Genomic DNA, 12,746 nt, shown 5'->3' with positions numbered 1-12,746 from the left:
TTTTCTCAGCTTTTGTAGTTTAAAATCATAGGCTCAGATTCTTAATGTTCTAAATGGGAAGAGTTGGGAGATTTATATAAATGTATTGTGAAAGGATCCTGGAGCAGACATCCCTTCTTTCTTTTTTATATAACGATGTTCTACTTCAAAGACGTAGATTTACCCTTTCTGGCCTATTTTTCGGCCAAGTTTGGAAGCAGCTCTTGAGAAGACAAGGCTCAGACAAGGGGAGGCAGCAAACATTTGTTTTCTTTCCTAAAGAGCCAGCGTGGTGTAGTGGTTAGAGTGCTGGACTAGGACCGGGGAGACCCGAGTTCAAATCCCCATTCAGCCATGATACTAGCTGGGTGACTCTGGGCCAGTCACTTCTCTCTCAGCCTAACCTACTTCACAGGGTTGTTGTGAAAGAGAAACTCAAGTATGTAGTACACCACTGGGCTCCTTGAAGGAAAAGCGGGATATAAATGTAATAATAATAATAATAATAATAATAATAATAAAGCAAGCAAGAAAATAAATAAATCAACAAGAAAGCAAGGGGAAAAGAACAAGATGAGTTTCTTAGGGCTAGTCATTCCTAGGGTTTGATTTTTTGCTGGCTAGGGGTTTTTTACCAGGGCAGTTTCAGTTTAAGTTGTGCCTAGAAAGACAGTGGCTGAAGATTAGCTGTAGGTGAGTCACACAGCTTGTGGGAGGGGCCCCATTCCTGAGGTGGCTTAGTTTGGAAGCAATTCTTGAGAAGACAAGGCTCAGACCAGGGAAGCTTTGATACCTGGAGCTTTGTGAACAGGACTTTGCTAACAGATATCAAAGGAGTTTTGTGTGTCATTTAGCAGGGATGTGTGTGCACAGATACACAAACAGCCCACCTTCATCACAAAGGTGAAACCCAGCACAACAAGAAGGTGAATTTTGTAATTTTCTTGGAGGACAGAGCTTAAAATCTTTAATTAGCCAACAACTGTAGCTAAGACCAGAGGCGAAGAAGACGTGCCAGAGGTGAAGAAGACGTGGGTACACACTTGGTGCAAAGAGCTCCTGGTTTTCAAGGAACAGGTTTGTTCCCTCTAAGCCAAGGTGGATGACCTCAAGAAGCTCAGGGAGGCATAGAGCTATGTGGATGAGACTCTCAGAGATGTGATAGAGGCATCCCACTCCCAGGACGACAGCTCCTCTGCTATCATGGAGAATAAAGGTCTCGGAAGGAGGACTTCATTCTAAGGGGAATGCTCCCTTAGATGGGACCCCCTCCTTGGGTGATGCGCCCATATCCTCTCTCACAGAGGACACTGCTCCAGGGGTTGTAGGGCCTCCCTGTAGTGTGTGAGTTGAATGTTAGGGGCATAGAGAGATGGATTTGTAACCCGCATGAAGACCACATGTTGACTTGCCTGCCTGGTGCAAAGGTTGCAGACATTACACAGCATCCAGATAGACTATCAGGCTGTGTGGGGGAGGAGTAAGATATCATGGTGCACATCAGCACCAACAATGTTGAGAAATGCAGTCGGGAGGTCCTGGAAGCCAGGTTTAGGTTGCTGGGTAGCATATTGAAGTCCAAGACCCCCAGGGTAGTATTCTCTAAAGTGCTACTAGTTCCACACGCAGGGCCAGTGAGACAGGTAGTGCTGAGGGGTCTCAATGTGTGGATGAGATGGTTGTGTCAGGAGGAGGGGTTTAGATTTGTTAGGCACTGGGATACATTTTGGGGCAAGCAAAGCCTGTACAAAAGGGACAGGCTGCACTTGAATCAAGATGGAACCAGACTGCTGGCTCTTAAAATAAAAAAATGTTGCAGAGCAGCTTTTAAAGTGATGTTCTGGTGGATTGCTGACAGAAACCTGGTGGTATCTGGTTCATCAAGCAAAATCCCCTAAGATGTGAGGGTGCAAACATTTCAGATAAACCAGAAGAGGACAGAGTAGAACCAGGAGAAGAGCAGATGGAAACACATGACAGCTGGTCAAAAAGGTCAAGTGACAGTAAGGGAGACTGTACAATCCAATGTCAGGTAAAAGATTCAGTGTATAGGTGTTTATATACCAATGCCAGAAGCCTCCGAGCAAAGATGGGTGAGCTGGAGTGCTTAGTTGCTAATTAAAACATATAATGGGTGTAACAGAAACCTGCGGGATGGTGAGAACCAGTGGCACACTGTTATTCCTCGATATAAACTCTACAGAAAGGACAAAGAAGGGGACATTGGGGGTGTAGTAACACTATATGTTAAAGAAGGGATAGAATCCAACAAGCTAGAAAACCTAGGAGGATCAGAATTCTCTACATAATCATTATGGGTGACAATAGGAAGACTGAAAGGAAATGTGTTACTAGGGGCATGCTATCGCCCTCAGTACTAAAACACTGAAAGTAACCTTGAGTTGGAGAAGCAAATAAGAGAGGCATCAAAGAGAGTCAGAGCTGTAATAGTAGGTGACTTCAATTACTCTCACATAGACTGGGCAAACTCATATGTGCATATTGACAGAGCACAAATTTCTAGACATGCTACATGACTGTGCCTTAGAACAGATGGTTGCGGAATCTTGAACTTCATCCTGAGGGATGCCCTGCCCAGGACCTGGTACGAGATGTCAGAATTTTAAAACCCTTGGGGAATAGTGACCATAGTGTGACCCAGTTCAGCTTATATGTGACCCAGTTCAGCTTATATTTGGACTTGCCAAGGAAGTCCAAAACAGATGTGTTGGACTTCAGAAGAGGAAACTTCTCAAAAATGAGGGGACTGGTATAAAGGAAGCTGAAAGGGAAAGTCAGGAGGGTCAAATCACTTCAGAAAGCATGGAACTTATTCAAAACCACAATAATAGAAGTTCAGTTGGAATATATGTCTTCTTCAACTGGAAGAAGGAAGAAAAGAACCAGCAAGTTCAGGAAGATGCCAGTGTAGCTAACAAGTAGAGTCAGGGAAGCAATAAAAGGGAAGAAGCCTTCCTTCAGAAAATGCAAGTCCTTCCCAAATGAAGAGAACAGAAAGGAACATAAACTCTGGCAAAGGAACTACAAGGGAGGCAGAAAGAGAGTTTGAGGAACATTTAGCTAAAAGCATCAAGGAGAATAACAAAAACTTCTTTACATACATCAGAAGCAGGAAACCTGCCAGGGAGACGGTTGGACCATTAGACAATGCAGGAGTGAAAGGGATTCTTATGGAGAACATGGAGGTTGCAGAGAAGCTAAATGTTCTTTGCATCTGCCTTCACAAAGGAGAAAACTGACCATATACCTGATCCGGAACTGAGCTTCTCAGGCTTGGAGGCTAAAGAACTGAGCCAGTTTGAAATGATGAGGGAGGATGTTCTAAACTGTCTTGAAAAATTAAAAATTAACAAATTGCCAGGACCAAATGGCATCCACCCAAAAGTTCTGAAGGAAATCAAATGTGAAATTGCTGGTCTCCTACAAAAATATGTAACATGTCCCTTCAACAAGGCTCTGTAACAGACTGGAAAGTAGCCAATGTAACTCTGGTTTTCAAAAAAAGGATCCGGGGGGATATGGGAAATTACAGGCCAGTCAGCTTAACTGCAGTGTGGGGTAAATTGAAGGAAAGCATACTTAAGGACAAAATTGTTGAACACACAGAAGAACAGGCCTTGCTGAAGGAGACCCAGCATGGTTTCTGCAAGGGGAAGTCTTGCCTCACCAACCTCTTGGAGTTATTTGAAAATGTCAACAGGCATGTAGTTAAAGGTGATCTGGATGCAGGGGTGTATCCAGTGTAGGGCAGGCAGGGCATGTGCCCCGGGCAACACTTGAAGGGGGGCACCATTTTTTAAATGGCCACCTAAAACAAAATGGCTGTCATGCATGCTCAAATGGCCTCTATGAGGCCCTGAGCCTTGCCAGGTTTTGCAGAGGCCATTTGAGCATGTGTGGTGGCCATTTTGTTTTCAGTGGCCATTTTTTTAAAAAAAATTATTTTTAAAAATGGCCACCGCACAAGCTCAAATGGTCTCTGTGAGGCCCTAGGCCTGGATAGACCTCTCAGAAGCCATTGGCGCATGTGTGGCAGCCTCCAAAATGGTCACCACGCAGATCTTTGCAGGCCCAAACAGACCAGAAAATTAGCCTGGGACAGGCTGCGATGGTGAATTAAGAGGCCGGCGGGGGGAGGGGGGACCTTTGCAGCTCCCCCTAGCCTTTAGGAAGCCTCCCGAAGGGGCTAAAGGTAAAAAAATTTTTTTTAATTTAATATAATATGTCACTGTACACAAATTCAGTTTGGCACTATGTACAGAGAATCAGGGCTTGTGAATACTGAGCTGAAGCTTATAAGCTAGGATTGTATGCATTTGCTCCTACTTTGCTTCTTGTGATAAGTGAGTTAAATGCGATGTCTTAATCATATGGCTATTAATGGTGAGTTTGTCTTTGAATCAGTGTGAAATCCTTAGTATTAAGTCCACTGGGTGTTTCTTGCTCTCTTTTTGCTCTCTTTTTGCTTTCTTGCTCTCTGTTTCTTGCTCTCTTAACTGTCTTTCTGAAATACTAGAATATATTCCAAGCAGTGACACAGTTTACTCTGCATATCCTTTAATTATTTTCAGAGTATCTGGGAAAAGTCAAATTCTCCATTTATTTTTAAAACTTATGTAATAGTGATGCTACAATGCATAGTAGAGAATTAGACAGGCACTTCTGTTTAGTTTTCCAAGTACACCTCCACATAGTATTTGGGTATTTCATGAGCCCCAGCATACTGAAATTTGTAGTTTTCCTGCATTTTTTGGTCTGGCTACGTCCACTGCTAAATAGTTTTTGAAATATTAAAAGATTAACAAACTTGACTTGTATTTTTCAGCTGATATTATGGTAAAGTTATCTGAAAGATGGGTATCAGATGTTTGGACAGCAGGTACAATTTCAGTGCTTGCCCTAGGTGCTACTTTCCCTAGATATGCCTCTGTCCAGATGACATAGTATACTTGGACTTCCAAAAGTGTTTGGCAAAGTTTCCTGCCAAAGGCTCTTGAGTAAACTAAGCAGTCATGGAATAAGAGAACAGGTTCATGTGTACATTGGTAACTGGTTGAAGGACAGGAAACAGAGGATAGGAATAAATGGACACTTTTCACAGTGGAGGGAAATAAGAAGTGGGGTCCCCCAGGGATCTGTGCTTGGGGCAGTGCTCTTTAACTTATTCATAAATAGTCTAGAAGTTGGGGTAAACAGCGAAGTGAATTTGTAGATGACACTAAACTATTTAGGGTAGTGAAATCCAATATAGATTGTGAGGAACTCCAAAAGGATCTCCACAAACTGGGGGAGTGGGTAACTACATGACAAATGCTGTTCAATGTAAGCAAGTGTAAAGTGTAAAGTGATGCATATTGGGGCAAAAATCCCCAGCTTCACATATACTCTGATGGGGTCTGGGCTGTTAGTGACTGATGAGGAGAGAGATCTTGGAGTTGTGGTGGACAACTTGTTGAAGGTGTTGACAGTGCGCGGCAGCTATAAAAAAGGCAAATTCCATGCTAGGGATCATTAGGAAGGGATTTGAAAATAAAAATGCTAATATTATAATGCCCTTATACAAATTTGTGGTGCAGCCACATTTGGAGTACCGAGTACAGTTCTGGTCATCGTATCTTAAGAAGGACGTTGTAGAACTGGAAAAGGTGCAAAAGATGACCAAGTTGATCGGGGCCTGGAGCACCTTCCTTATGAGAGAATGCTACAGCATCTAGGACTTTTTAGTTTGGGAAAGAGGCAACTATGGAGAGACATGACCAAGATGTTTAAATTATGTATAGTGTAGAGAGAGTGGACAGAGAGAAATATTTTCTCCCTCTCTTACAGAACTAGAACAAGGGGTCATCCCATGAAACTGAAGGCCAGAAAATTTAGGAACAACAAAAGGAAATACTTTTCCACACAGTGCATAATTAATCTATGGAACTCCCTGCCACAGGATGTGATGATGACCACTAGCTTGGAGGGCTTTAAAAGGGGCTTGGACAAATGGATGGAGGACTATTGGTGTCCTCCAACCTCAGAGGGGAGATGCCTCTAAATACCAGTTGCAGGGGAGCAACAGCAAGAGAGAGGGCATGCCCTCACCTCTTGCCTGTGGGCTTCTCAGAGCCATCTGTTGGACCACTGTGTGAAACAGGGTGCTGGACTAGATAGGCCTTGGGCCTGATCCAGCAGGGTTATTATTATGTTCTTTTGTACACATGGTGATAGTGCTAAGAGGAGCTAGAGTTCCCAGATGTACTCACACAGCTTCCTCACATGCCTGTGTGTTTTCCTAGCATCCTTGTGCATACTGGTTCCTTCATTAAAATAACGTCCCACATTGCCATAAATGTGAAGAATTGAGTGAAGACCACCACCCTGGGTGTAGTCACTTCCATATGGTGCCGGGATAGTGTTACCAAATCATTTGCACTAGACATTCCTATGCACAGCAGCCCTACTTTTCTACACAGTCTTATGCACTGGACAGAACTGTGTGGAAGTAAATGATCCTTCAGGTATCTTGGCCATTTAGGTCTTTAAAGGTAAAGCTAACCATGCACTCCTTTCATATATACATATATCGCATTGTAAGCTGTCTAGAACTAGAAGATGGGGAGGGATAAGGATATAATAATAAATACTATCGAACATGTTTTATTATTCTGCCTGTTCTATAAGGATATTCATGAATCTTTCATCACACCTTTGTTATGTAAATTCCCTGGTTGACAGGAGCAATTTTATTGTTCCTTGTTGCTTTTGGACTCAGAGTTTGTAATTACATCTAATGTTGCTGAATTCTGTGCATAAATATATGTCACTGGATGGTTAATAAGAAATTTGTATTGTTTTAATTTTTATTATTACTATGTTTCCAATATTGTTAAAATGTTTAATTAATTTTAATTTTAACTGTTTTAATTAATATATACTCTATTTACTGCTGTATAACTGTAATCTTTTTCTTTTGTTTTGGCTTGTGGCCATAACATTAAAGATTCTGAGATATAATAATAAATTACATAATTCCCCACATATTATTTGTATGCAGAGCCACCCTCGGCCTAATCAGGGTGCATGCAGGCCTCTAATTTAGTATCCAGATCATGAGGTGCTGAGAAGTTCACCTCTTTCGTACGAGGAGAGAGGCAACCTTCCCAGCGCTGTGCGAGTTGGATACTAAATGAGAGGTGCGTGTGCGCCCTAATGCTTAATCAGGGCACATGTAGGCCTTGCATTTAGTATCCATTTCACATGGGGCTGGGAAGTTTAATTGTCTCACTTTGCTCAAATGAGGGAGGTGATGGAACTCTTTAGCTCTATGCATGATGGATACTGACTGGGCGTGAGGGTGAGGAGTGGCAGCTGATGCAGAGTGCAGGGGTGGTTGGGCCCGGCTGCTGGGTCTGGGAGAGTGCAGGGGCTGGGGACGATCACCCCACTCAAAGGACAGGCCTTTTTGTATGCTAATGTAGCATAATAATGACTGAATTGTAACTCAGTCCAACTCTTTCTTCTTCTATAAACTCACTAGGTGGTCTTAAGGAAACCATGATTTTGGAGCCTCAGGCCTACCATCAAAAATATGATCATAATAATACTGCCCTACTGCACAAGCATATTGTAAAGATTACAGTGATAATACATGTGAAACATGTTTTGAACATCTGAAAGAATTACGTACAGTAACTGCTATTCTTGCAAGCATCTACCCACAAATGTCCAAGTCTCTCACAGCCCCTCATCAATTATTCAATTAAAAATTCAATAATAAATAAATAAATTAGTTGAATCAGAAGTGCACATTCTTACAACAATTTGCAGATGCATCACTTGACAGAAGCCTTTCAAACAATGCCTCTAATGATCAAAGTGGGGGAAGGGACAAAATCCCCTCTAGCTGTGAGGAATCCCAGGTAGGCTACCACCATCCACTTTTTTATACGAGCAGATTCACCCTTCCAAGGGAATATTCTGGGAAAGTAAAGAGGAAAACCCCTCTCTACATGAAAGGCTTGAGCAGTCTTAAGCCTTCAGGAGTGTGTGATGAGGGCAGGACCCAATAAAGAGTGCCATTCTATAACAACAAGGATTCATTAATCATTGGTTGATAAGGAAAACTATAGAGGCATCAACAATTGCTGCTTCCATTCCAGTAAAACGTTTCTCGAGGAACCACAAAAACATGCAGTCAGATCCAAGCACTAAAACAAAAATAAGTTCCCTGACTAGGACTGAACAACATCAGAGCCGAACTGAACTGGTCTCTATCCTTCCTACTAACTTCCAGGTATGGAACTTCCATTTGATTCCCAGCCCAAGGCTGTTAAGTTTCCCCTTTTCTTACAATAGCTGCAGATCAGACTTCACTCGGAGGCCTCCAGGGAAGAACTGAAATCTTACATACACCTTTCTTCCATACCCGTCTATAGGCTGCTATCCAGTAACCCTGCCCCTCACTCTGGGTTGCGCCACTGAAATTTGATTCTCCCGCACTTTCTTCTTTATTTGGGGAAGCCCACTCTTCAAGCAGTTAGTCTAATTGAGGCCTTGTCCTCCCTCAAGCCTGGCTATCACTACAATGCCATAATAGATTCCTCGTCTCCTTTAGGGGCCGAGGTTCTGCTCAATTAGACCACCTCCGCACATACAAATCTATATGTGTACATTGCAGTGGCAGTCTGGGTCTAAAAATATTGGTTGCCAGGAGACAAAGGGGGCCCACCCACAACTATAAGGCTATCATTTACTTTTTATAAGAAATAAATAAAAATTTCAAAAATACATAAGTGGAAAAAAGGTACAATTAATTTTTGTGTGAAATAAATGTTTATTTTTTAGTAATTACAGTGTACATATATTGTACATTTTACTGGCGGTATACAGTACAGATTGTTATAATTGAATTTTTTAATTTTTAAAAAACTTTAAATAAATGGTGGATATTTTTAAATAGTTTGCTTGTACTGAACATTTTACACATTAACAGGTAGTTCAACAGCATATTTCCTGCAGTCCAATATATTAAGAGCAATCGTTTGAGTTCACTAGATGATTGTGCGAATCTGTCAATAATTGCTTCTGCATCCAATTCATCTAACAATTCCTTTTCAATGGGTAGCAAAATGTATGATTCCAAGTTCTCCTCAGACAGTGAATTTCTTAGCCTTGTCTTTATTATCTTTAGCTTTGAAAATGTCCTCTCACATTGGACTTGAGTAACTGATAGTGTGCAGATGACTTTATAAAGTTCATAAAGGTTATCATATGCCTTGTCATGAAGTCTGTTGGATGCCAGAATTTTTAGTACACACGATGGGCAAGTGCTACAAATTTTACACTTGTTGCAACTGGAATCCATATTCTCACCATCATTAAGCAATAGCTTTAATACATCAAAGTTCGAAGCAAAAGAAAACAATTCCAATATTACTTGATCTTTGCTGATTTGTAGAGACAGCTTAATAATACCTTCCAATGCTTCATCTTCAAGGCCCTTCTCTGCAATAGTTTTAAATTTTGCTGGGTCCAAGCACGATAAATCTTTATACAACTTTTTGTGTTGTACAAAGCGTGAATCTAGTGACTGGACAATGCGGCCCATTATTAGGTTAAACACATTTACTCGAAAATCAGCTAGAGAATCTGAGGAATTTCCTTCATCATCTATAAGCTCATCTGCCATTCTTTTCTTCTTCCTCTGCCTCTTAACTGGCAATGCTGTTTCCAAAGAGTCAGTTTCCAATGTCTGATTTTAATCCATATTCAACTGTGAAATTTTGTCATTACATTTGTTTACAAATTCCAGTGCCTTGCTGTGCACGTTATCAAATGTTCTTGTCTGTTCCTTCAACTTTGCTGTAGCTGAATCTACTAAACTCCATGCCGTAAACATATCTTAACCACTTGTCTGTAATTAACTTGATGATGGGGCTGTAGTTTCAAATATATACAAGTAAGTAAATGCTGTCAATATTGTTTCATACTTTAGAATACTTTGAAGTAAAACATTTGCTTCTTGTTTTGTTTTTGCATCAAACTTGTCTGAATCTTGTATCATTGATAAGCACGTCAATAGATTTACAAAAGTACTGACAGCAACATCATCAAAACATCCAAATATAGTTGTTGCTGTGTTGGATTTTCCTGACCATCTTGTCTCACCAATTAGCTTTAATCATTTCATTTTTTCTTGTCCTAGATGTTTTCCAACAACTTCTGTCCATACAGCCATTCTCTTGTATGATGTTTTCACAAAAGCTGCTAAATTGTGGAGCAAACTGAAAAAAAGAAACTGCAGGCACGCAACATTTTGTTGTTTCAGTTATCACCAAATTCAAGACGTGGGCATAGCACCATATATGAACATGATGATCAGCCACATCAGTAATTTTACTTTGTAAACCATTATACTGGCCATGGTAGCTTGCAGCTCCATCTGTACTATCAAATAAACATTTTTTGGGATCAATTTTAAGATGCTGTAATGTTTCAGTCAATAGATCAAAAAGTCCCTATCCTGTACCATCATAACTTGGCACAACTGAAAGTAGTCGCTCACAGATAACACCTTTAAGCACATACCAAATAATAATGCTAAACTGATTGATGGATGAATTATCTTGTGTTGAATCAACTTGAATAGAATAATAGTTTGCTTGAGAAACTTCATGACTAATTCTTTCTTGTATCATATTCTTCATAATTTGGATAAACATGTTAATAGTTAATAGCGGGGTGGCGGCAGCAACTGCCACAGGAGGCAGCAGAGGCGGGCGGGGGCTGCGGTGAGCATGCTGCTGGAGGCTCACCAGCACCCGCTGCCCTCCGCCAGGGCAACGGCGTAATATTCTTAAATATAAAGTATCCTCAAAAAATGATTTTATTATTATTTTTTATTAAAATAGTAATACAACGTAAATTTTAGTTGCATACAGTAATAATATTGGAACTTCTATTATATTTTCAAACTACTAAAAGGTCATTAACATTTTAAACATATTTATAATGTTTAAGGGGGCCCACTTCATCAGGGGTCCACAGGGCCCACTTGCCATTGGGCAAGCTGACACCCTGGCCAGTCCGCCACTGGTACATTGTACACGGATTGTTTGTGCATTGAACATAACGTGTAAATATGGCTATTCAGGAGTACACTTCCTGTACCTGTACCCAGGTAGCTGTACCCAGGTCCCCTTTTAAAATGAACTCATGTATAGTCATGCATGCAAAAAAAGTATATGTGTTGTGTAAGTAAAGTAAAGTGTGCTGTTGAGTTGGTCTGGTGACCACAGAGCCCTGTGGATGTCTTTGGTAGAATACAGGAGGGGATTACCCTTGCCATATTGGTTGCTGCCCCGAGATTGTGGAATGTGCCCCCTGCTGAGATATGATCCTCCCCATCTCTGGCAATTTTCAAAAAACACCTGAAAACCCATCTTTTCTCCCAAGCTTTCTCAGCTTTCTAAATTTTTTAGGTTTTAATCTCTGGTTTATTTTTAAATTGTTAAATTGTTTTAAGTTTTTGTATATGTTTTTAACCTGTTTTATGCTATTGTTAACTGGCCAGAGATGAAAATTTGGGGCAGTGTACAAAGTTGATTGATAAACAAACAAACAAACAAACAAACAAACCTCCTGTGCAGTATGAGATGATGCTTTTCAGCATCAACCTATATCGCTGCTGCCTGATGTAGGTGTTTGGGAAACATACCAGTGGCAGTGAGGATTCAGACCAGCAACCTCTGTCTTGCTAGTCAAGTCACTTCCCCACTGTGCCACTGAGTATAGAGACCTATATGTTACCATTGTATCTATATCTATAATAGGGCAACCTTTTCCTGCCGTATGACTCTGCGTGATTATTGTTAATTTGAAAGAGCCAGGAGACGGCAATTCAAAAGAGCACCCTCTCTGACCCATTAGCATTACAAGCCGATTTCCGCATGGAAACATTTTCTATGTGTCTGGAATCAGTCCGAGAGTGGAGGGAGATGTTGCTGGGCAAAATGAAATCAACCTAGTGTGCAAAGTACCATCCATTCCAGACTAGAGCTCGTCTCAGTATTGTCTTCACAGACTGGCAGCAGCTTCTCCAAGGTTGCAGGCAGGAATCTCTCTCAGCCCTATCTTGAAGAAGCCAGGGAGGGAACTTGAAACCTTCTGCTCTTCCCAGAGTGGCTTCATCCCCTGAGGGGAATATCTTGCAGTGCTCACACTTCTAGTCTCCCATTCATATGCAGCCAGGGCAGATCCTGCTTAGCTATGGGGACAAATCATGCTTGCTACCACAAGACCAGCTCTCCTCTCCATCTCCTCTAGCGATCGATGGATTAACAGCCAGCCTATTTAAGAGTTTTAATGAAACCGAAAGCTCGATTTTTTGATGGAATCGAAATCTAACGGGCTCTAAGCACGTCAGCAACTAGTGAGCTCAGCTGGGGCAGGGGAGGACGTGGCGGTGGTACCTCCGCTGGTCGGCGACTCGGTACTAAGGGAGGCGCTTCATAGTTTCGATTCTCCGCGTCGTCTCAGTGAGCCCTGGAAGGAAAGCAGCCAAGAAACCGTGCAGGAAGTAGAAAAGGCTGGAAGAAAAACGAAACCTGCCTGCAGTGCAGACTGAGCAGTCGTCCGCCCGGTGCAGTCGGTCTCCAGTGTGCTCCGCCTGACAGCCTTCTTGGGTGAGTATTCGAGGACTGCGTGCGTTTGGGAAGGGCTGTGGGGTGGCCGAGGAGCCCAAGAGTCAGGGGACGGCGTGA

General features: G+C 41.8%; 1 protein-coding gene across 4 annotated transcripts in view; it reads left to right on the top strand.

Moving 5' to 3' along the window:
- Positions 1 to 12,451: 12,451 nt before the first annotated feature.
- The window catches only part of EIF2AK2 (eukaryotic translation initiation factor 2 alpha kinase 2), a 64,439-nt gene continuing 64,144 nt past the window's right edge, over positions 12,452 to 12,746 (top strand). For all 4 annotated transcript variants that reach the window (XM_053303291.1, XM_053303282.1, XM_053303273.1 and 1 more), the window contains exon 1: positions 12,452 to 12,668. The gene's annotated coding sequence lies outside the window, so the exon portion shown is untranslated. The remainder of the gene's footprint in view (positions 12,669 to 12,746) is intronic.

This window comes from Hemicordylus capensis, chromosome 1, assembly GCF_027244095.1.
Source record: "Hemicordylus capensis ecotype Gifberg chromosome 1, rHemCap1.1.pri, whole genome shotgun sequence".
NCBI lineage: Eukaryota > Metazoa > Chordata > Lepidosauria > Squamata > Cordylidae > Hemicordylus > Hemicordylus capensis.
This window is presented reverse-complemented; position numbering and strand designations above follow the sequence as displayed.